A 22,673-nucleotide genomic window follows, 5' to 3' on the forward strand; every position below is an offset into this window, starting at 1 on the left:
ATTGGAAGCCATACACTATTTTACTCAACGCAGATGGAAGATGATCCTGGATTTAATAGGACTATTATTACCATTATTAAGTTGTCTATCTTGTTCGTCTCATTTTGCCACCTCCCTTCCCCCAAAAAGTAAAAATGTTGTTCTGAGAATCTTCACACAAGTCACTGTCATGTTTTATTCTACTTTTGAATTTAGTGATCTGTGAGCTATAGCAATGGTGGAGAAAATGGCTGTTTTTTTTTTCCTAGTTCGACAGAAAAAAATGGAATGCAATTACATTTCCTATAAATTCACTGAAATTATCCTCAGTACCATTTCTAGATCAGGGTACCAGGACAAGATGCCCTTTACTTATTAAAATATAATTTTAATTAATTTGATTTCTTCTGTTGCTCCTCTTTATCTTGAAAGATTTACATTCCATATTTCTTATTCTTACGAAGCATGATGGCAGCTACAAATGTTATTTTAAGATTTTACTGATCGATATTATTGTCTGGTAATCATGGCCAAAGTTGATCTCTGGTAATGTTCTAGTCCTAGAATAGTTTATTGTGTGGTTTCTCCAGGATGTATTTGAGGTATTATTAGTAGTATAAGGATTTGTCATGTGAGTCTTCTTTGTATAAACGTTATCATCATCACCATCATCTTCATTATATGATGCAATCACATCATATGTGAAAATACATACATATGTATATCATATAATATCATCATGTATTTAGCAGCAGCATCATAGTTCTTCTTCATCTTTTTCTTCATACTTTTCATTATCATCTTATTCTTTCAGGGGAATCCAGTCAGAAATGTGCAGGAACTATTTGCTGTTTTGTGTGATAATTCCTTTATATTTTAAGTTCCACTAAGATTTGAGAAGATACCTCCAAGCAGAGCTGGAAAATATGGTACATCACACACACCATTACAATATGTCAATAAGCTTTGAATTTTTTTATTTTTTATTTGATACATTTATATATGCATATATACATATATATGTATGTGAACATGCACATACATACACATATGTATATATACACACGTGCATACAAACACATGTGTATATACATACAAATTTGTGTGTGTGTAACTGTCTATCTATATCTGTCTATAGATTATGGCTAAATTGAGAAGGGTAGGGATGGTAAGAAAAATTTTGGTAACATCTTTAAAGACAGTTTATAAAAGACTTTTTGCACACATTTGGATAAAAATAACTGGTTTTTACTTATATTTAAATGTTAGTATACAAGCTTACACTGTTTAGTCTCACTGCAATTATTATCATAAGACTGTAGTAATCAAAATTGGCGATAAACCCAGACATCTTGACTCAATGACTAGTTCTCTCTCGACTAATATCAATATTGCATATCAACAAACCAGCATGGATAGCCTGTCAAGAGTCAGTTCATAACGCTCAGTTACATAAGTAGCAAATCAACCTGAAATAAAACCACATTGAATTGCTATTCAGAATTATTTATTAGAATCTTTGATGACTTCATTTAAGAGGACTATTCATTTTTGCTTGCTAAAAAGTAAAGTACATATTGAAAGGATAATTATTTATTACTTAAGAGTCACTTTAAGACATCCAGTGAATGCTACAAATCAATGTCAAATTCCTATTTCATTTAATTGCTTGTTGTAATTGAATGATATATAGGGTTATTGGTAATTGAGTAGTGCACAAAAAGACAGATTCATTTCAAATTAAAGTTAAATATATATGGTGCTTCTAGTTAAAGAAACTCTTGTTTCTGTATTTTACTTCTACTAAAGACTCTTGGTTGATAAAAGCAAAATTCAATCAGAGGCACATGATTATAGTAAAACAAAAACAGCCATACTTTGCTTGCCATTACAATAAACAAATTTAAATTTAAAAAGGGAGAAAAAGAAATAACACAAGAAAATACTCTGTTCCTGATAAAGTAGAATCACCTGGCCTCGATGAATCTCCCAATCTCCTATATTTAATTTCCTGTAAAATACACGTTTCTATTTATAATTATACTCATACAACATTGGTTATATGTAACATATATTTTAAAAGGCAAAACAAGGTTTAAATATGTACAATAATTCAACGAATATTTATTTAGAACATATTATGTGCCAAGTATACAAAGACTCACAGGCAAGTGCTATTTCCAGTGACTCTTATAGTAAATTACTTCTCTGTGTCTTTTTAAGTTGAAAACTCAAGCATAGTTACAAATGTGTCAAAGTCATGTATGTTTATGGATGTATATCTACATTCAAAAATATGACTCCCTCCATATTGTCTTCATGTAAAACTCTTTGTAGACATATCTGTATAGTACATGTATATATGCATGTGTGTCTATGCATACATAAAATACATAAAAATATATAAAATATGCCCATCCACATATATACTCATATATATAGTGATTTTCTTAAAGCACTGTTAAGTGAGTTTTCCAAGAATCACACAGGTGATTTGCATCAAAAGAAGGAATTGAGTCAAGAATTTCCTGGACTTGCAAGTCTAATTCTCTATCTGTCATCACACACTGCTTCTCCCATAGAAAAAAAAATAACAATATAATTTTAGTTTCAGCATAATATTGTCAATGGATGTTTGCTATCTTCTTTTGCAGGCTCTTTTGGCTATCATATTTAGACTTTTCAGTAGCATGCTGGATATTTAGATCTCTCCGTTAAAGTGGATTTCCAATAAAGACCTACTACTATGTCATCGTAGCATGATAATTACTCTGATGTTTCAAACCAGAACTTTGTTGAGAGAATATGGCTCCTTCCTATCATTTCAGAAAGGAGACAGTATGACTGTGTGATATTCTATACACTGTTAGAATATGGTGAATGAGTTGTCTAATTTCAATGAACTTTTTCCTTTTTTCTTTCTTAATGATCTTTGTTACAAGCTATAACTCTCTCTATAGACAAATTATATATTCACTAAACCCCTTGAAGGGCAGTTAGGTGGGACAGTGAATAGAATGCTGGTCCTGGAGTCCAGAAGACTCATCTTCTTGAGTTCAATCTGGCCTCAGACACTTATTGTCTGACCCTAGGCAAAACACTTAACCCCATTTGCCTCAGTTTCATCATTTGTAAAAGGACCCCCAAAGTGGGTCACAAATGGTCAGACATATTGAACTACTACAAATTCCCCTTTTACAGATAGGGACACTGGGGTAGATACAGGTTAAGTGAATTTTCTATGGCCACACAGATAGTAAGTGTTTCAGGTCATATTTGAACTTAAGTCTTCTGGACTCCAGTTGTAAGGCTCTATTCACTGTCTCATATAGAAGCTTAATAAATGTAACAAAAAGCCCTCTGACATACACAAGGAGGGGTATACTGTCACAAGTTCTTAGATCTTCATTTATAAAAGGAAAGACAACTTTCAGGAAGTTAACAATCACTCTAATCAATCACATGGATCATTTACTTGGTTCAGGGGAAAAGTCAGCACCCTGAACTTGAGAGAAAATATAGAAAAATCAAAGGTCAGCAGTCGTGCTTCCAAATGTCTGGCGTAAGCAATCAGACCAGAGAAGGAAGCACCAACATCTGGGTTTTCCAAGATGGTGATCTCCTTAAGAGCTTCTCAGAGTTTCATATAGCCAAGCAAGCACTTCCAGTCAGTAAACCCCAAAGTAAAACCTCATGCTCAGAGTTTTTATGTGTTTTTTTAGAGCCAGAGGGCATCACAACCCTTGAGGACCAGTGCCTCATTAATAAAAGATGTGAATCTTCCTACAAATCTTCCCAGGCCCATGAATGAGTGGGGGGATCTTTAATCACATAAAAATAATTAATAAGTTAAATATATATGGTCTTCTAGTTAAAGAAACTCTTGTTTCTGTATTTTACTTCTCGTAAAGACTCTTGGTTGATAAAGGCAAAATTCAATCAGAGGCACATGGTTATAGTAAAACAAAAACAGCCATACTTTCCTTGCCATTACAATAAACAAATTTAAATTTAAAAAGGGAGAAAAAGAAATAACATAAGAAAATACTCTGTTCCTGATGAAGTAGAATCACCTGGCCTTGATGAAATACAACTTTTATATATGAAGTCAACAATAGAATGTAACTCCTGACCCACTAAATGCTGTTTGAAAGAAAAATAGTTCAAATAGTGCTATTAAACATGCCCAGTGAAGTTCTGGTAAGCTTCAAGTTAATTGTTGTATCTCAATCTTTTCAGTCACGTCAGATTCTTCATGACTGCATTGGGGATTTTCTTGGTAAAGATACTGGAGTGGTTTGTCATTTTTCTTCTTCAGCTCACTTTACAGATGAGGAAACTAAGGCAAACAGGGTTAAGAGACTTGCCCAGGTTCACATAACTTGTGAGTGTCTGAACTTGGATTTAAACTCAGGTTGATGAGTCTTGCTGACAAAATGCCTGGTGTTCTATCCCCTGCGTCACCTAGTTGCCTAAATTTATACTGTGGACTCTACCTAAAGGTTTCAAGGTAGACCCTAACTCTCACAGTCTCTATGATGTTTAAAAATATAAAATAGAAAAAAAATCCAAAAATATGTGTGAATAAAAATGACTCATAACCATCACACCTATTTTTAATGTTCTCTCCACAAGCTGAGTGGGAGGTACACAACAGAAAGTCGTGGAGGAAGTTGGAAGGGAAAAATGTATTATTTTCTTTTTTTTTCTTTATTTCCAAAAGTATTTATAAAGGAAGTATTCTTAGCTAGTTTGTGCTTGTGATTAATTAATTTAACAAAATGTCTAAGTTGTTCACACCTATTTTAAAACTACAATTCAAAGTGAAATATTCATCTACTAAAGGTAGCAGGATATATAGCATCTAATTATTTACTGTAATTGGGATTGAACGATGTAGGATAGTCCTCATACACACAGACACACACACACACACATACACACACACATACATACACACACAGTTAAACAAGGGACGTAAAACCAATTAGAAATATTTTTCAAATACCATAAGATTGCAAAAATAATGGAGGCTTGATAAAATATGAAATGAGGATTATGAATGTTGATACAAAGACATTGATGATACAAAGGATTCTTTTGCATGTAGAAGAAAGAAGAAGCATAACTCAATCCTCAAGGATGACTGTAATTGTAAAGAAGCCTGTTATCCAATTGATAAATGGTCAAAAAATCTGAACAGGCATTTTGCAGAGGAAGAAATTAAAGCTACCCACAGTGTCATGAAAAAATGCTCTAAATTACTGTTGATTAGAGAGATGTAAATCAAGACAATTCTGAGATACCACATCATACCTATCAGATTGGCTAATATGACAAAACAGGAAAATTATAAATGATGGAGATGTGGGAAAAGTGGAAAACTAATCCTTTGTTGGTGAAGTTGTGAATTTATATTACCATTCTGGGGAGCAATTTGGAACTATACCCAAAGGGGTATAAAAACCTGCATACCCTTTGACCCAGTAATGCCACTTCTAGGGCTGTATACCAAAGTGATCATAAAAATGGGAAAAGGACCCACATGTACAAAAATATCTGTAGCAGCTCTTTTGATGGTGGCCAAGGTCTGGAAATTGAGGGGATGCCTTTCAATTGGTAAATCATTGAACAAGTTGTGTTATATGAATGCAATTGAATACTATTATTTGCTATAATAAAAGACAAACAGATGTAATTCAGAAAAAAACTTGTAAAGACTTATATGAACTGATGCTGAGTGAAGTGAGCAGTACCAGAACATTATATACAGTAACACCCACATAGTACAATGATTGATTTTCATAGTCTTAGCTCTTCTTGGTAATGCAAGGACCTAAAACAGCCGCAAAGACTCATGATAGAAAATGCCATTCACATCCAGAAAAAGAAATATGGAGCCTGGATACAGATCATGGCATAATATTTGATCTCTCTTTTTGTTTTGTTTCTTTCTCATGGTTCCTCCCATTCATTCTAATTATTCTATGCAAAATAACTTACGTGGAAATATACTTAAAAAGAATGTATATGTAGGGCCTATATCAGATGGCATAGCATCTTGGGAAGGTTTAAGGGGAGGGAGGGAGAGAAATTTTAAAATGTATGGAAATGAAGGTTGAAAACTAAAATTAATTAATTTACTTAAATTTTATAAAGAAACCTGGTCAATAAGAATCTTTTTCCCCATATGATAATAATCAACATTTAAATAGTGCTCAGGGTTAACAAAGATTTTTTTTTTTTACTTATTGTCATCTTTTATTCTTACAATAATCCTGGGAGGTAGATGCTATTATGATGTGCGTTTTACAAATGAGGAAACTGAAGCAGATAGAGGTTAAGTGACATGCCCAATGTCATACAACTGTTATATGTGGATTTAAACTGAAGTTGCATTTGATTCCAGGTCCAGAGCTTTATCCACTATATCACTTAGCTGTCCATCTCTCATGCTTATTCATGGCCAAATGCTCATCATTACTTTCTCCAAGTGGGCAGATCTTGATACACTTATACCTTCACCTAATCAGCGATCCTTATTTATCAGTTCTTAAACATCCTTCATGAACCTGAGGTCTTCCTTGATTCCTCTGAACTTTGTATGAGTAGTACCAATTCAGAATTTGGGTTGCCCATCCCTTTATCCCTTGCTTTTACAACATGACATCCACACCTCCTTTTTTGATTTCCTGCGTGATATTCATTATACCATGTCTTGTATGAAAGTCTTTACTGGCAATGTTTAGCAGCCTCTTCTGTACACACTGTTTATTATTTCCAATTATAGTTATTTAGATATGTTTTATGTCAGCTAGTTAGATTACAGACTCCCACAATGGAAGTACAATAAAAAGAGCTAAAGCCTGAAAGTTTGAGTACCTCTTTCAAATTCAACCTCTGACACTGCTTACTTGTTTGACCTTTTGCAAGTTGCTCTACCTTCATTCCTTAGTCTCCATTTCTGCATGTATAAAATGAAAAGATTGAACTAGTTGGACATTTTGCTCCTTTCAAGATCTCTCTCTCTCTCTCTCTCTCTCTCTCTCTCTCTCTCTCTCTCTCTCTCTCTCTCTCTCTCTCTCTCTCTCTCTCTCTCTCTCTCTCTCTGTATATATATATATTTGGGACCAATGAAGGTAGACACTATAGATCGTAGATTTAGAGCTTCAAGGGATCTTAGAGTCATCTAGTCCACCTGTACTTACTTTTCAGTTTAGGATTATAGAAAACTTTGAAGAATGGAGGTGTGTGTATGAGAAAAACAAAGAGAAAAAAGGAATTTACATAAAAAAGTATATTATATATTTTAAAAGAATAGCAAGTTGTACATAATAGATTTGCAGTTTCATGTGGAGTCATCTTTTTTTACTAGACTATATTAAAGGGAATAAATGGAAATGATGGAATCATGATCAGAGTCAGGATCCTAACTCATTGCTTTTAAGGACCTATTTAATCCCTGAATCTCCTTCATGACATAACACAATGTTCCCCACACACTGTTTAAAATATTGTTTCAAATTACTGAATGAATGTATAATAGAGGAAAACATTAATTAAAATGAGGAGGTTATTGACACTGGAGGGAAAAATATTGGACAGGGTTAATAGTCTGGGTGTGGAGGCAGTATCAAGAAGGAACCAAAGTAATAGGACAAGGTAAGCAAGAAAGGATATTCAAGGGCAGTCAGCATGGTTTGGGTACAAAACTCTATTATAATGCAGAGTTCTCTGTATATTTTCTGATAGAATATATGCCAGTAAAAGAACTTAGCAAACCCAGAGGCAGAAGTTTAGTAGAATGAGGGAATGGGAATAAGGCGTTAAGGATTTCTTGATACATACCATTTTTCTTTCATTAAACAATATATTAAAATACTCTAAGAATGAGAAGGACTGTATATAAAGATCAATATAAACTAATATTTTTAACCCTTTTTACAAATGTTAACATTTCATGTCTGCCTTAATGCAGCTCATCCAGGAAATCTGTGCTTCAAAGGCAGAATGATGTATAGACAATAGCCATTTATAACATAAATTATATTTAACTACAGGATTGAAATTCTTACCTGCATTTTCTTCCTTTCATTTTCAGAGGAGTTTTAGAAGAGACTCAGGAGTAAAAAATAGAGATGAAAGACTTTACAGTGAATAGGTGAGACAATCTGGGGACATGGGTTGGACTGCATGATACTACATATGTCTGTAATCTTGAAGAAGTGAAGCTTAAATAGATTTTTTAATCAGCATAGTTAAAACTATCTAAGACTATTTATCAAGTTGCAAAGAGACAGAGAAGATTGACATGCTGGTGAAATTACAGATCCCAGAATATAAAAGAATGATTGTTGTGGCAGAAGTAATGATGAGATATGGATTTCGTTGTTAGTTGTTGATGGCAGCATATTAAAGAGGTCCTAGAAGAACACAATACAATCTCACCCAATATAAAAAAAAAAAAAGCCAGATATCCTCAAGACTCTAAGCACTGTATATCAAAAGGAGGAAAACAGAGTTTGTTTCAAAATAAAATATATTGGTAAAGATTTTGATAGTTAATGCATTGCAAATTAGGAAAAAAATATCTTATACTAGTACCAGTCTATTGCTGATGATAAACACTAAGTATGTTAAATTTGTTCAGTTGAAGGGTAAAGTTCCTGAATGAAATTGAATAGTGTCTCTGTGTGTGTGTGTGTGTGTGTGTGTGTGTGTGTGTGTGTGTGTGTGTGTGTATATATATATATATATACACACACACATATAGGTAGGGAAATTGAGACACAGAAGGAAGTATCTTATCAAAATAACTATCTAGTGCTGAAACTGAGACTAGAGTCCTAATTCCTATCTTAGAGTGGTTTTTTTCTACTATATTACATTGATAGTGAGTGATGACTATTATTTGTTTTATTCATGCATAAAATAAAAAGAAACAATGGAGGAAAAGCCAACTTTTGAGTAAGCTTGTAGAGAGATTCAATTACATTTTACTAGGTTAACACATGTATTTCATTTGGAGTTATTTGAAGATGTTTTCACTTTCTGCCATTTACTCTTGGCACTTGTTCTGTAGAAGAAGAAAGACAATCCCTTTTGTGGCTTGATTTTAAATGATGGTATGTTATGTAATTTATTGTATATTTTGATTATATTCTTTTTGGATTCTTTGGAATTCTCAAGGTAAATTATCATGTCACCTGTAAATGGGAATAATTTGGTCTCCTCATTGATAATGCTTGTAAATTAATATCTCCTTTTGTCTCATTATCATCAATACCATTTCTAAATTGTTAAATAATAGTACCCAAAGGTGTAGCCTTGCTTTGCCCTTAACATGTGTTGGAGATGCTTCTACTGATCTCATTTGCAAATATTATAAATGTTAGTTTTAGATACTGACTTGTCACCTGAAAAATATCCCTTTCATGTTTGTACTTCTTAGGGTGTTTAGCATATAGCAATATCATAATTTAAACATATGTGGTTTTGGTTCATTTTGTTTTAACATGATTATGTTTTTCCCAAATATCTTCACAATACTTTCATTCTTAGAATAAAATTGACTTAATGTTGATTCTTGAAAATTATAACTGTAATCTTTTTATGAATTTATTTAAAATACTTCTATTGATTTGCTGTAGTGTTTAATATTCTACATTTTCTTTCAATGCCTTCTTCCTACCTGGTGTTTGTAGTAGGAAAGTTTTTTTTTCACAAAAAGACATTTGATAGAATTTTGTATTTCTCATTTTTTAGAATAACTTGGATAAAATAAGTATTACCGAAGTACTATAATTTTCTTAAAAAATATATCTGGGGTGTAGTCTTTCTTTCATTGTTTATTGTTTACTCACAATTTCATTTTCTGAAATTGAATTAGGAATTCTATTTCACATTATGACAACTTGAATGTATGATATTACTGTAGGTAATAACTAATTTCATTTAGCTTAACAATTTTCCTAGAATGTGATTATACTGTTTAGTTCTTATTTTTCTTTCACTTTTGTGAGACCACCTGGTTCTTTTACATTTTAGTGTATTCATTTCCTTTTTTTGTCAGTTTGACTTCTACTTTCTTTTTTTTTTAGTTCTCTTCTGTAAAGTCTTTCCTGACTTTCCCCCATCAGTAACATTAAGGCATCTAGAAATGCAATTATAAAGTTTTTTTTTTTTTCAGAAGAAATAATGAGGTGGATAGAAACTCACTGTTTATGATAGGAATACATCAAGATAAATGTGTGTGTATGTGTGTTTCATTCTAATTGACTTATCTTAGTGCTATAACAATTATATTGCCAATGAGTTCCTTTATGGAACTTCACAAATTAACAAGAACATTCATTTGGAGAAACACATGGTCTATATTTTTAAAAGGGGAAAATATGAACAAATGTACAACAACACTTCCAGATCTCAAATTATACTGGAAAATAGTGATTTAGTCCTAGTTAAAAAAATAGGTAAGTCCACCAGGGGAATTAACTCAATAATCAAGAATCTGAAATCAAACTCAATAGTCATGTATCTGATTGATAGGAGACAATAAAATCCTTTGGGAAGGATTCCTTTTATGATGAGGACAGCTAGAAAACTGAACGTGATATTTGAAATATATAAACATATCTATATATATTTGCATAGAAAACAATAAATTACTGACTTACTGAAATTAAATCTTTTTAAATCACATCAGACTTTGGAGGAAATGGAATGTGCACTTTTTTGGGAACTAGCTATATAGAGAATAATTAATCAAATAAGGAATAAAGTAGACTGCAAAAGACAAAATTGTTGATTTTGGTTACATGGAATTTAAAAGTTTTGCATGCATGAAATAATTGCAACATAGTGAGGATATGAAGTAAAATTGTCTACTGAAGGAAATGATTCAAATATATGTGAAAAAAATCTGACTCCTAAAACACATAGAAATCTAAAAGTGCACATACCTGTATGTATACTTATATGTACATGTGCACACAGGTATAAAAAGCATAAAATGCAACAGGGTAAATTTTCAACTTTATTTCATTATAAAAGCCTAACTATAACACAATTAGATCTATGTCATGAATGACTGGGAGTAAAAGTAATTATTTTGTTACTTAGTGCCAAAGCAAATATACCACATATCTCTTCTGTGTCTGTTTAACTGATATTAACATGCCTAAGCATGAATTAAAAAAAGTTTGAAAGAAGGAACAATCAAACCTATCTTGCATGCCTGTTAGTACTGCTGAGGCTGGTGATTTATTGAATAGTAAAAGGGAAGATCGTCAAACAAAGTGACTGGCATACAAGAATCAAGGAAAAGACTATGTTATCATCTTTAATAATATCTAACCCACCCGTTGAGGGCAGTCCTGTGTTCATCAGTGTTAGGAATCCCTAGCAAAGAAATTCATTCCATTAAAACAGGTCTAAAATTCATCCATTATGTATAGGTTTAGAAATTTACCGGAGACACTGAGAAATTTAATGACTTTCCATAGTCAGAAAGTTAAGCATGTGTCAGAGGTAACACTTGAAAGCATGATTTTACATCTCCAAGGCCAGCATGTTATCTACTCTCTCATGCCCCAGAAATGCACATTTCCTGACTGACATATCTCTTTACATTTCCAGTACATTAACATCCATATTTTAGGTATGTTATAGTGGTGACTATTTTCATGTAAATACTGGAATAGATAACCATTGATATACATCTTAACTCTCATATTCTGAAATCCTGTAGTTCTGATTTATTTTTCCTTAATGCTATAATTGTTACCTCTCACATAGACTCTTGCAATAACTTTATACTGATCTTCCCATTTCTTGTTTCACCAGTTTTGATCTTGCAAATAACTCCACCAAAATTTCTGATGTCTTAATATCTACCAAATATATTTCAATCTCTTAAACTCAACATTCAAGGCCTTCCATAATCTTGCTCCAACCCAGCTTTCGAGTCTAGCTCAAACTATAACCTTTCGTACATTCTGAGCTTGTGCCAAACTTCATTATGCAACACTAATTGAACTACTTGAACTCCATGCTTATTTTCTGTTTCATAATTTTCTTCACATCATTCCCTATGACAAGAATCCTTTCGCTCTCTAATATATTTCACCTGTCAACATGTAAGTTTGAAGGGTTGCTCGATCACCTTAGACAAGAGTAGTATTTCCTCCTTTATTTCTCTTAGTAATTTGTACATTTCATATGTAGGTGTTATCATTTCATTATGGTTATTATTTTCTTACCTTTCCAATTGAATTATAAACACTTTGAAAACAGAAACCACATCACAATCATATTTTAATAATCATAAATCCATGTCCAAATTTTATAATTATCATATTTTTATATTTATGCATTTTATAGCAGATGACTTTTATGTTTATGTGGGGTTTTTGTTTGTTTGAACTAAGTAGATACGTTATAAGATTTTCTTGAATGAAATTCATTTGATATTGATGTTCTTTTTATGGTAATTGCTTATGTAATTTTTACTCACATCCCATATGTCATTACAATCTATTAAAAACTACAGACAATGTGCCTATTACAAAAAAAAAAAAGGTTTAGCTGTAGCCATTTTGTTGGAAGATAAAGAATTAAACTGCAATGCAAATTTAATGTCTGGGATACAATGTTATGACCTTCAGTGGCATACTAAATTTCATCAAAATCAGTGACTTCCTAGAAAGTAATTTTAAAATGGTCAAAAAAAAGTTGAAATGGCAAATTTTGGGTTTAAAGAAAAGACTCTATCCCCTCAAATTCTTAAATTCATTGAAAGTAAATTTATCATTTGGGGAATCAAATGCACATGTATTTTCCAAGTGTTAATTTCATTCCATGTATGTCAGAGGTATGAAGTTATAATTAGAAGACACTTAAGCATTGATCTAATCTGATCAACCAATTGTAAAAGAAGAAGAAGAAGAAGGAAGTGGAGGAGGAGGAGGAGGAAATTGAAACCCCAGGTCATTTATTTGCATTACTTTGCATGATTAGTGAAAGGCAAAGCCAGGAGACTCCAATTCAAGCGCTCTCTCTCGCTCTCTCTCTCTCTCTCTCTCTCTCTCTCTCTCTCTCTCTCTCTCTCTCTCTCTCTCTCTTTCTGTTCCTCTCTCTTTCTCAGTGTGTGTGTGTGTGTGTGTGTGTGCGCGCGCACGCGTAGGGCAGGGTAGAGTAAGGCAGCATAAGAAAAAGATATATAGAGTTTGCCAAAATGGGAAGCAACATGGTAAACACAATCAGCCTTCCCATTCTGACCGTCCAGAAAATTTCTTTCAGTGTCAATATCTGAGTAACTAGTTGTGCTGATTTTAGAACTTACATATATGTTTGTTCATCACAATTTATTATCTCAAGATTGTAGGACCATGTAGATATCAAACTTTAGAGTTCCACAGTCCTATGCTAAGGAAAACAAACTTCTTGTTTCTTGAATTATAAATATGACTGATGAGAGATGAGGAACATTGAAAGTTGCCAAAGTGTTTCCTTGTTGTAACTGTCTAGGAGTTATAAAGACACTTTAGGTAGAAGAGTTTTCTGGTCATTGTACTTTTCCCTTTTGAACTGTTTGCAAACCACATGTAGGATAATTAACCACAAGATTAATTCCATGAATTCACCATGGACTGCCTAAACATCAAGTCAAAAAGAAAATATTTCATAGATATAGCTCTTTGGACAGATGGACAGCTTGAAACAAATGACACATTTAAACAGCATTTCAAAAGTCTTAGTACAGACTTATCTTAGACTCTGGGACCCCTATATAATGTTTGAAAGTTTAAAAATTATAATAATATCAATAACAATAAGCAACCACAACAACAGAGAAGAGTTTCTTCAAAATACTACTGGGTAAGTACCACAAACATCTTAATTCTAATTTTGCAAATAGATGTGATTTTCTCTCATAGTGTCATAGATAGTAAATTTTTGACATAGGTTATGAATTTAACTTAATTCTCCCAAGTTACATCTACTATGTATAGATGTGTCTAAGTAGTATGATGGCACACTTTTTGCCACTGCTGCATAGTTCCTTGCCATGAATAGAATGGAAAGACTCGATGTTATGGCACGGTACATTTTGGAACACCTAGAATGCTGTCTGAGCATACCTATGATCTTATTGAGAAAGGAGGAAGTTTCTGTATATGGATCCTAAAAATGGATACATCCATCTCCAAGGATTCAATAAGGACTGTTCATTAAGCTAATCCACATCTCTGTGCTACAATGGGTTTGGGGGAAATCCATTTTTTTTTGTGTGTGAAAGACTCTGAGTTCAAATATTGCCTCTGTAACTCTTTGCCTATATATTGAAAAGGAGTAAGACTGACTCCATCTTGTAGCAATGGAACTTTGAAAATTAGAGCTATTATGCAATCATATGGTCTTTGAAAACCATAAGTATTTTTCTAAAGAAAAATAATTTAAAATATATATAGACTGAAGAATGTTATGAGACCTTTCATATTTTTTTCATTGTTTCATTGTTTTTATTTTTTCATGTTTAATGGAGAGAATTAACAAACACCATTTCTACCAAAATGTACACTAGTGTGTAACTGTGTCATGTAAAGTAGAAACACTATTTAGAAAAAGTTGACTCTGCTTCCTATTGCAGAAACAAATAAACTTTGCTTGGATCATATGAAGGTTCTTGATCTATGTGAAGGTTCCTGATCCATCATCTGTTTGTTTTTTGAACAACATTCTCAGTGTCATCTCTAAGTCTTCATTTCTTCATCTATAAAGAGGAAGTTGGATTAGGTAGCCTCTAACATTCCTGCCAACTCTCAATCTATGATTTAATTATCCTTGGGTCTTCTGTTTCTATGACACTGTATCAGGACTATAAAGTAAAACTAATAAATAAAAGAAAATTTTGTAGTTACAATATGTACCATTTCTGCTCAATTATTCAGGGATAGATCATCCACTTAATGCTCAATTAAAAACATTGTCTTACTTCCTGACATCAAATGTTTTTCTGATCTAATTTTTTCAAGTAAAAACAGAAAATGGTAGAATATTAAATTCAAACTAATCAACAAAATTGCTAACAATTGCATTCAAAGTTTCAGTTTAGGAGAATGTGTAAATGTGTATGTTTATGTGTATGTGTATGTATCTATATGTATATCTGCATGTGTATTTATATGTATTACACACATATGTGTACATGTGTATATGTTAAAATATGCATTGGATATGTGTATATATTAAAATATTAAAAACACAAACATATTAATATATGCACATATATTTAGCTATGTGTGCATTTGTGTATATATATATGTGTGTGTGTTTTATTTTTAATTTATGGAATAAAAATAATTTCCATAAACATAGAATTATTAAAAATATGATTGCACATGAAACCATAAATTTATTATGTACCACTTGCTATTAATTTTAAGTATATAATAAAGCTATCAAATAAATTTCTTTTTCTTCCTTTTCCTTCTTCCTAGCGCTAGAGATGTCTATTATTAGACACAAATTATGCATCTACATATATGTGTGAAAAATTATTCTTTTCATACTTCTATTTATCAGTTTTTTCTCTGGATGCACATAGGATCTTCCTTCATAAGTCCTTTCAAGTTAATTTAGGTATTTATAATAGTCAAAATGACTTAGTTATTCAAAATTATTCCTAAAGCAATATTACTTTTATTGAATGCAACATTCTTTTGTTCCTGCTCATTTCACTATTCATTATTTCATGAAAGCCTACCCATGTTTTTATAAGATCATTGAGCTAATTGTTTCTTATAGTATAAATTATACTACTCACCTTTATTCTATTATTGTAAATAAGTGAGAACTGGCTAAATTTAGACTTTCATAAGCTTATATTTTAAGGTTCCCAATTTCCAAAATTATCATTCAGTTCCTTTGTCCACATTTGAGTTACTCTTAACTAGTCACTGATTTTGAATTAATTTATTTCATCAACGAATGGATTAGGTTATAAATCTCATTAGGATGTTGAAAATCTATCAGATAAATCATTTCCTTAGGCCTTATGGGAAAGTGATCCAAGAAAGAGAACATTTCCCAGTTTGTTTTTAAAGTACTGTTTAATTTTTTATTCTTCCTATCTTCCTTTCCCGAATTAGTCTTCCAAAAGAGACCCAACAAAAGAAGTTTTTTTTCCTATTTTTTTAAAGAATATATTAATGATGTTCTACATGGATATAGAACCTAATGGGGATTTAAGGGACTATATCTCTAGCCTTGAATTAGCAGTCAACTACCTCCAGGACCTCAAATAACAAAACTGCATTCTGTAGTCATTAACTTTTGGAGTGAGAAAAAAGGGGAGAGAGGAAATAATGTATCCCCAAGGTTAGACATGATTTGAAAATTCTATGATTCTATGTCTAATTTGGATTCATTTGATAATCATAGGACTATGAGATTCTTAAACATCTAGTCCATTGGCATCAAATTTAAATAGAAAAACGTGCCACAAATTCACATATAAGCTTCCTTGTATGTTGCATGTTGACATAAATTTAAAATTTAAAGTTATCTATGTTTTATTGCATTTTTATTGTGATTGTTATTTCCCAAATGCATTTCAATCTAGTTCAGGCTCACTCAGGAGGTAAAATGAATTGATCAAGGTCACACAGGTAATAAGTAGCTTGAATACTAAATAAATGTCTTAGTTTATACATTTCAATCCCAGCTTACAGATAAAACCCTCTTGTGAATAATAATGTACATGCTTTTTTGTTTTTTGTCTTTGCTATTTGTCTTATAAATAAAACCTTTATTTCTCTTTTGATTATTATTTTGTGTAAAACATTTCCCATGTAATTTGAAGAGAATAAATACCCATGTAGTGAGTCGGAGATTGCATGATAACTCTTAATGCAAAATAATTACAAGGTTATTTCTCTACTCTAAAACAACTCAGTGGAAATAAATTGCTCCTGGCTCAAGTTTTGATCAATGGTAAACAAAAGAATAAATGCATTAAATATTGATCCTGATTTTTTCACCTATTTTACAAGTGTTATTTTTGACATTTAAAAATATTTTGAATACATAAAATAACAAGTGATATCACTTCAGTGATTAATTATTATTTTAATTTTACAGAAAAGGAAATTGAAACACAGAGTGAACAATCTACCAGAATTCATAAAGTTAGTTAGTTTTGTAATTACAACTCGGATCCATATCTGTTGACTCCTTATTAAAGGGGAGAAATATAGATCCATCTAGTGGAGAGGAACCTGAAAACCTAGCAAATGATGGGCGAAGCAGGTAATGGTGAAAAGACTAAGTCCATGTGAATAAATGTAGAGGAGTTTTGTTGAACTTCAATGTTTATCAAACCCATTAATTTCATGTCTTAGATATTCCTCCTCCCCCCAAAAATAACACAGAAACAAGGAGTTGGTTGCTCTTGTTACATAAAAATGACTATGAAAATGGGACAAGATTATACTGATCAACAGTATTGAGCTTAAACTCTAAAATCTGAGTTCATTTGTTGTTTGTTTATTTGTTTTTGGCAGACAAACTGTTATCGAGGAATGTCTAATAGTTGGTAAAATGAGATAATAATTGTAAAACACTTAGCACAAAACCTAACTCATAACAAATACTATTTATTATTATCATCATAATTATTATTATAATTGTCAAGTTCATTTTTATCCCAATTTTAGAATATCCTCTTTTATCCTTACTTTGGGGTTTATCACTAATTTTCATCTTTTAAATTTCACATTAAGCATAGCTCAACCATATCATTTTGACCCATAAAAAACATTTAACATTTCAATTAGGCATTCTATCTTTGTATGGTTGAAAAATGAATAAATCTGTTGCACGTTTCCTCAGTCTAGTCAATGCAAGAGGTATGCCACAAAAAGTTAAAGCAGATCCCACCAGTAAAACATTACTCTTAGGTTGACATCATTCCACTGAGCACTACATTGTGCAATGATTATTCAACCAGTTCCAAATATGAAGTCTTGCACTATAATCTTGCTTACCTCATGTTTTCTTGTCCATAAGAATATCATAGGAAAAATTGTCAAATGTTTTGCTGAATGACCTTTTTCTGGTTTTTCCATCTAGTAACTACTGGAAAAATTGAAATATTTTGATAATGGCATTGATAAAGTCATGCTACCTCTTACAGACATTAGCATTTCCCATTGTCCAGGATTATAAGTTATTTTTTAATATTTGACAGAATTAGCTGATAAGTTCAAGAGAGAAGCCTTAAAGATTATAGATAGTCCTATTCTTTTGGTGGGTAATTGGCAAAGCAAATTCCTGTATCAATCAAATTTGGCAAAATTGTCCTAAAACAATCTAACTTCCATGAATTTTAAAGGACAGTACTGCAGCAACAATATTTTCTAATTTCCATGTCCTCATGATCAGGATTTCTTTTGGACAATATAGTCGTATTATGTCATTTCTTCTCTGATCTTTGGTGTCAAATAATTGCTAACCATTGTCAATCAATTTACCTTAGTCTAGAGATTATACTTCCTTGATGGTAAAACAAGCAAGATAAAAGCTAGTATTTTTCATTTCCTCTGTACTTTATTATTGCAGAATTTTCATAAAGAAGAGATAAATGGTTTTAAAATTTATTTTTAATTTCAATTACATTTTCAATTCTTACCTGTCTCACCTCTGACACAGTGGCTATGTGACACTAGTAAGGATGCTGACCATCTCAGTGGTCCAGGTAATTTTCTAAGACTTTAGGTAAAATAGAAGATGTTAACCTGAAGTGGTAGGAATATCTTCAGGCAGGAATTTCTTATAAAAATGAAACCACAAATCTTATCCTTCTCTTATGATATTTTATTTTGATTGAAATTCACTTCTTGCCATTTCATGTCCATTTGAATTTTCTTCAGGACTCAAAAGCATTCCATGGTTTTGAAATCATAGATTCAGAAAGTTAGAAGGAACCTCTAAGGTCATGCAATAACAAATTGGTTAAAGTAGATTTTATTTATTCTAAGGTTATTTGGCCACTCTTCATTAAAATGCTTGGTTGTGGCATGGAGATCATCTTGTGTTCCTGAAAGCTAATATCAGAAGAACAGAAGCTGTCTCAGTTTTGCAAAGCTGGAAAGACTTCCAGGACAGTTCCATTAGTAAACTATGTGCCTTGATAATGAACTCATTGGACATGGTGACCGATGAAACAGATAAAAAGTCAAAATGACTCATAGTCCTCTGTATCCCTCTTCTGTTTCCCAGTGATGGTGCAGAATGCCATATGAAGGCAGCAGGAAGTGGAAGGCAGGGAGGTATTAAGAAGGACATGGATTGTAAAGCCAGTGAGAGAAGTTTTGCCCACTTAATGTGAAATCCTTGTTTTCTAAGATCATACCCCTTAGAGGAGCCCTTCCACATCCATGATGATTTTTTCATTTAAATGAAATCAGATGAAATAAAGAAATAACAGTTAAATGAAGTAATGGATTACAGGTTCTCCTTGGAGGGATTAAATGACAGCAACTGGCAAATAGCAAAAATAAGAATAAAAAGATGTATTTTGTTTTTCAGAGTTGTACATTTCAAGAAGAGCCATGAAGGAAATTGCTATTGTTTGTAACTGAAGGTTAAAATTTTCTTTGCAAAATATAATTGTCAGCACAGGGAGGAGCACAAGGTAGTTAAATGAGAGATAAGAGATAAGTGGTAATGATATTAAATTCTAACTATACCAAAAATTAAAAACATGAAGTTCCTAATAATAGAAATAACTTGGGAGATGCAAATCATGGGCTGTCAAGTGTTGTTTTTTCCCCTAATAAAGTTTCTTTGGGGTAAAAAAAGGAAATAAAATTTGGTAAAGTTATGTTTTTGATAGGAAAATATTAAAATGGATTTATTAAAAAAAAAAAGAGTAAGCTACATGTTGAAATTCTGGAATGCAGCACCTCAAATTTACAATAGTCCCACACATCTGAAATGATAAAATCTGGATATCCTGACTATAAAATCTCACTTTAAAGGTATTCTATTTTCAGGGTCTATTAGTACCTCCTGTCAATTAGAAGATCATTATTACAGATGTTTGTGCTAAAGAAAACAAAGGACAAACACAACCCGTAAGTAAAATGAGCTGCCTAAATGGGGACCCAGTTACCATTCTCCTCTCTAAAAGAGGATAAATTTTGATGACTAGAAGTTGCACAGTTAACTGGGACACATTAGCTAGGTTCTATGCCTTACTCTGCCTTGCCTTTCCTTGCCTTCTTGTCTCCCCTAAAACCTTAGACGCCTAGCACTCTGAAGCCCATGGAATGAACAAGGAAAGGTCCCTGCCCAACCTCCACTCAGTGGCTGTTTTATATCCTCCTGGTTTAAAGTGCATATTAATATTAACAGTTTCTCTTTGAAACAACAACCCTGAGGCTCCTACCCCTCCCACCACCATTTATCTATGGATTTTTTTTTTCTTTCTATTAAGGGGCCATCCCCCTGACTACTATTTAAAGAGGACTATTCGCTGAATGGGCATTACCTCACTTAAAGTGAGTACCTGAAAAGGCCTTAGCCTAAAAGTACAAGGCCTCCCTTTGCATCCTGGGCCCTCTCTAGTCATCCTGATAACTAGTTTCTGATCACTGGATCCAGATGGCTCAGGATGAGAAAGCAAGGCTAGTGACTTTGCACAGCCTTTCCTCACTCAAAGTGAAGTCAAATGCAAGTCATGTCATCATTTCTCTGATGGCATGGTCTTCGAAAGTGAAGTACGAACACAACAAGAATTGTGATTGATTCACTGAATCTGGTCAATACCTTCTATAAACTTACCCTGATTCTTCCCAATATAGCTACAAAGAAGAAAAAAGAGGAAACCTAAAAACCTTTTGCTTTCTTTAGAATCCGTCTTCCCTTGTTTTTCATTTTTATTTCATCTGTTCTGACACATTCTGTACTGAAACATGATACTTTTTACAATTCATCAAATATTGCTGGGCCTCCTTTCTATTTTGTTTATGCCATTTTAGATCTATTTTGGAAAAAGTCTTCCCTGTACATGAACACCAATCTTTTTAGTCTATTAAGAATTATTATTCTCCTATCTGAAAGTTATTATTAAACTCTATTCAGTCCTCTTAGGCTGATTTTCCTAACATACTTTATTTCATGTGCTTCTCCTCATTATGCCTTTGAGTGCTTAGAAATCTCATCTTCTAGCAAGATATAGTTTGCATGTCAGAAGTATTGATAAGGTAAGAATTTTTTATTAAAATGAAATATAGAGTAATACAAGATGTAAGATGGATAATTTTGATTGCATTAAATTTAAAAAGTTTTGCATAAGCCAAACAAAAGCAACCAAAATTAAAAGGAAACCAGAAATTTGATAAATAATTTTGTAAGTATCTCTGATAAAAGCCTCATTTCTCAAATATATTGAGAATTGTCTCAAATTTATAAGAACACAAGCCATTCTTCAATTGATAAATAGACAAAGGATATGAACAGGCAGTTCAATTTTCAAACGAAAAAATCAAAACTATCTAAAGTGATATAAAATAAAATACATTATACTACATCACTGTTGATTAGAGAAATTCAAATAAAAAAACTACGTGGTACCACCTCACATCATTCAGATTAACTAACATGACAAAAAAGGAAAATGATAAATGTTGAAGGAGATCTCAGAAAACTGTTGGTTAATTTAATAATAAAAGAAAAAAGATTATGAAATGACCAGAGTTAAAAAGTCAAAGGGCGAAATCACCAACAATGAAGAGAAAATAAAAGCAATAATTAGAATTTTGGCAAACTGAACGCCAAGAAATGTGAAAATCTTAGTGAAATTGATGAATATTTAGAAAAATATAAATTACTCAGATTAACAGACATGGAAATAAAGTACTTAAATAACCCCATTTCAAGAAAAAAGAAATTGAACAAGCTATCAATGAACTCCCTAAGAAAAAATACCAGGGACAAATGGATTTACAAGTCAATTCTACCAAACATTTAAAGAACAATTAGTTCCAATACCATATGAATTACCTGGAATATAGGCAAAGATGGAATTGTACCAAATTACTTTTATGATAAAAATATGTTGCTGATATCTAAACCTGGAAGAGCCAAAGCACAGAGAGTAAACCATAGACAAACTTCTCTAATGAATATTGACAACAAAAAATATTAGCAAAGAGACTACAACAATTTATCACAAATGTAGTACTCTATGACTAGATAGGACATATACCAAGAATGCAGAATTGCTTCAAAGTTAGGAAACCTATCAATATAATTGACCCTATCAATAACAAAATTAACATTAATCATTATTTTTTCATATGCAGAAAATGATTTTGACAAAATACAGCACCCATTCATATTAAAAAACATTAGAGAGTGTAGGAATAATTTCAGTTTTCCTTAAAATGGTAAGTAATATATTTCTCAACTATCAGCAAACATTATATGTAATGGGGATTAGGTAGAAACCTTCCCAATAAAAATCGGAGGTGAAACAAGGATGTCCGTTATCACCACTGTTATTCAATAATGTACTAGAAATGTAATCTTTAGTAATAAGAGAAAAAGAAATTCAAGAAATTTGAAAAGACAATGAAGAAACAGTTATCACTCTTTGCAGATGACATGATGGTATACTTAGAGAATCC

Source organism: Notamacropus eugenii, chromosome 7, assembly GCF_028372415.1.
Source record: "Notamacropus eugenii isolate mMacEug1 chromosome 7, mMacEug1.pri_v2, whole genome shotgun sequence".
In the NCBI taxonomy this organism is placed as follows: Eukaryota; Metazoa; Chordata; class Mammalia; order Diprotodontia; family Macropodidae; genus Notamacropus; species Notamacropus eugenii.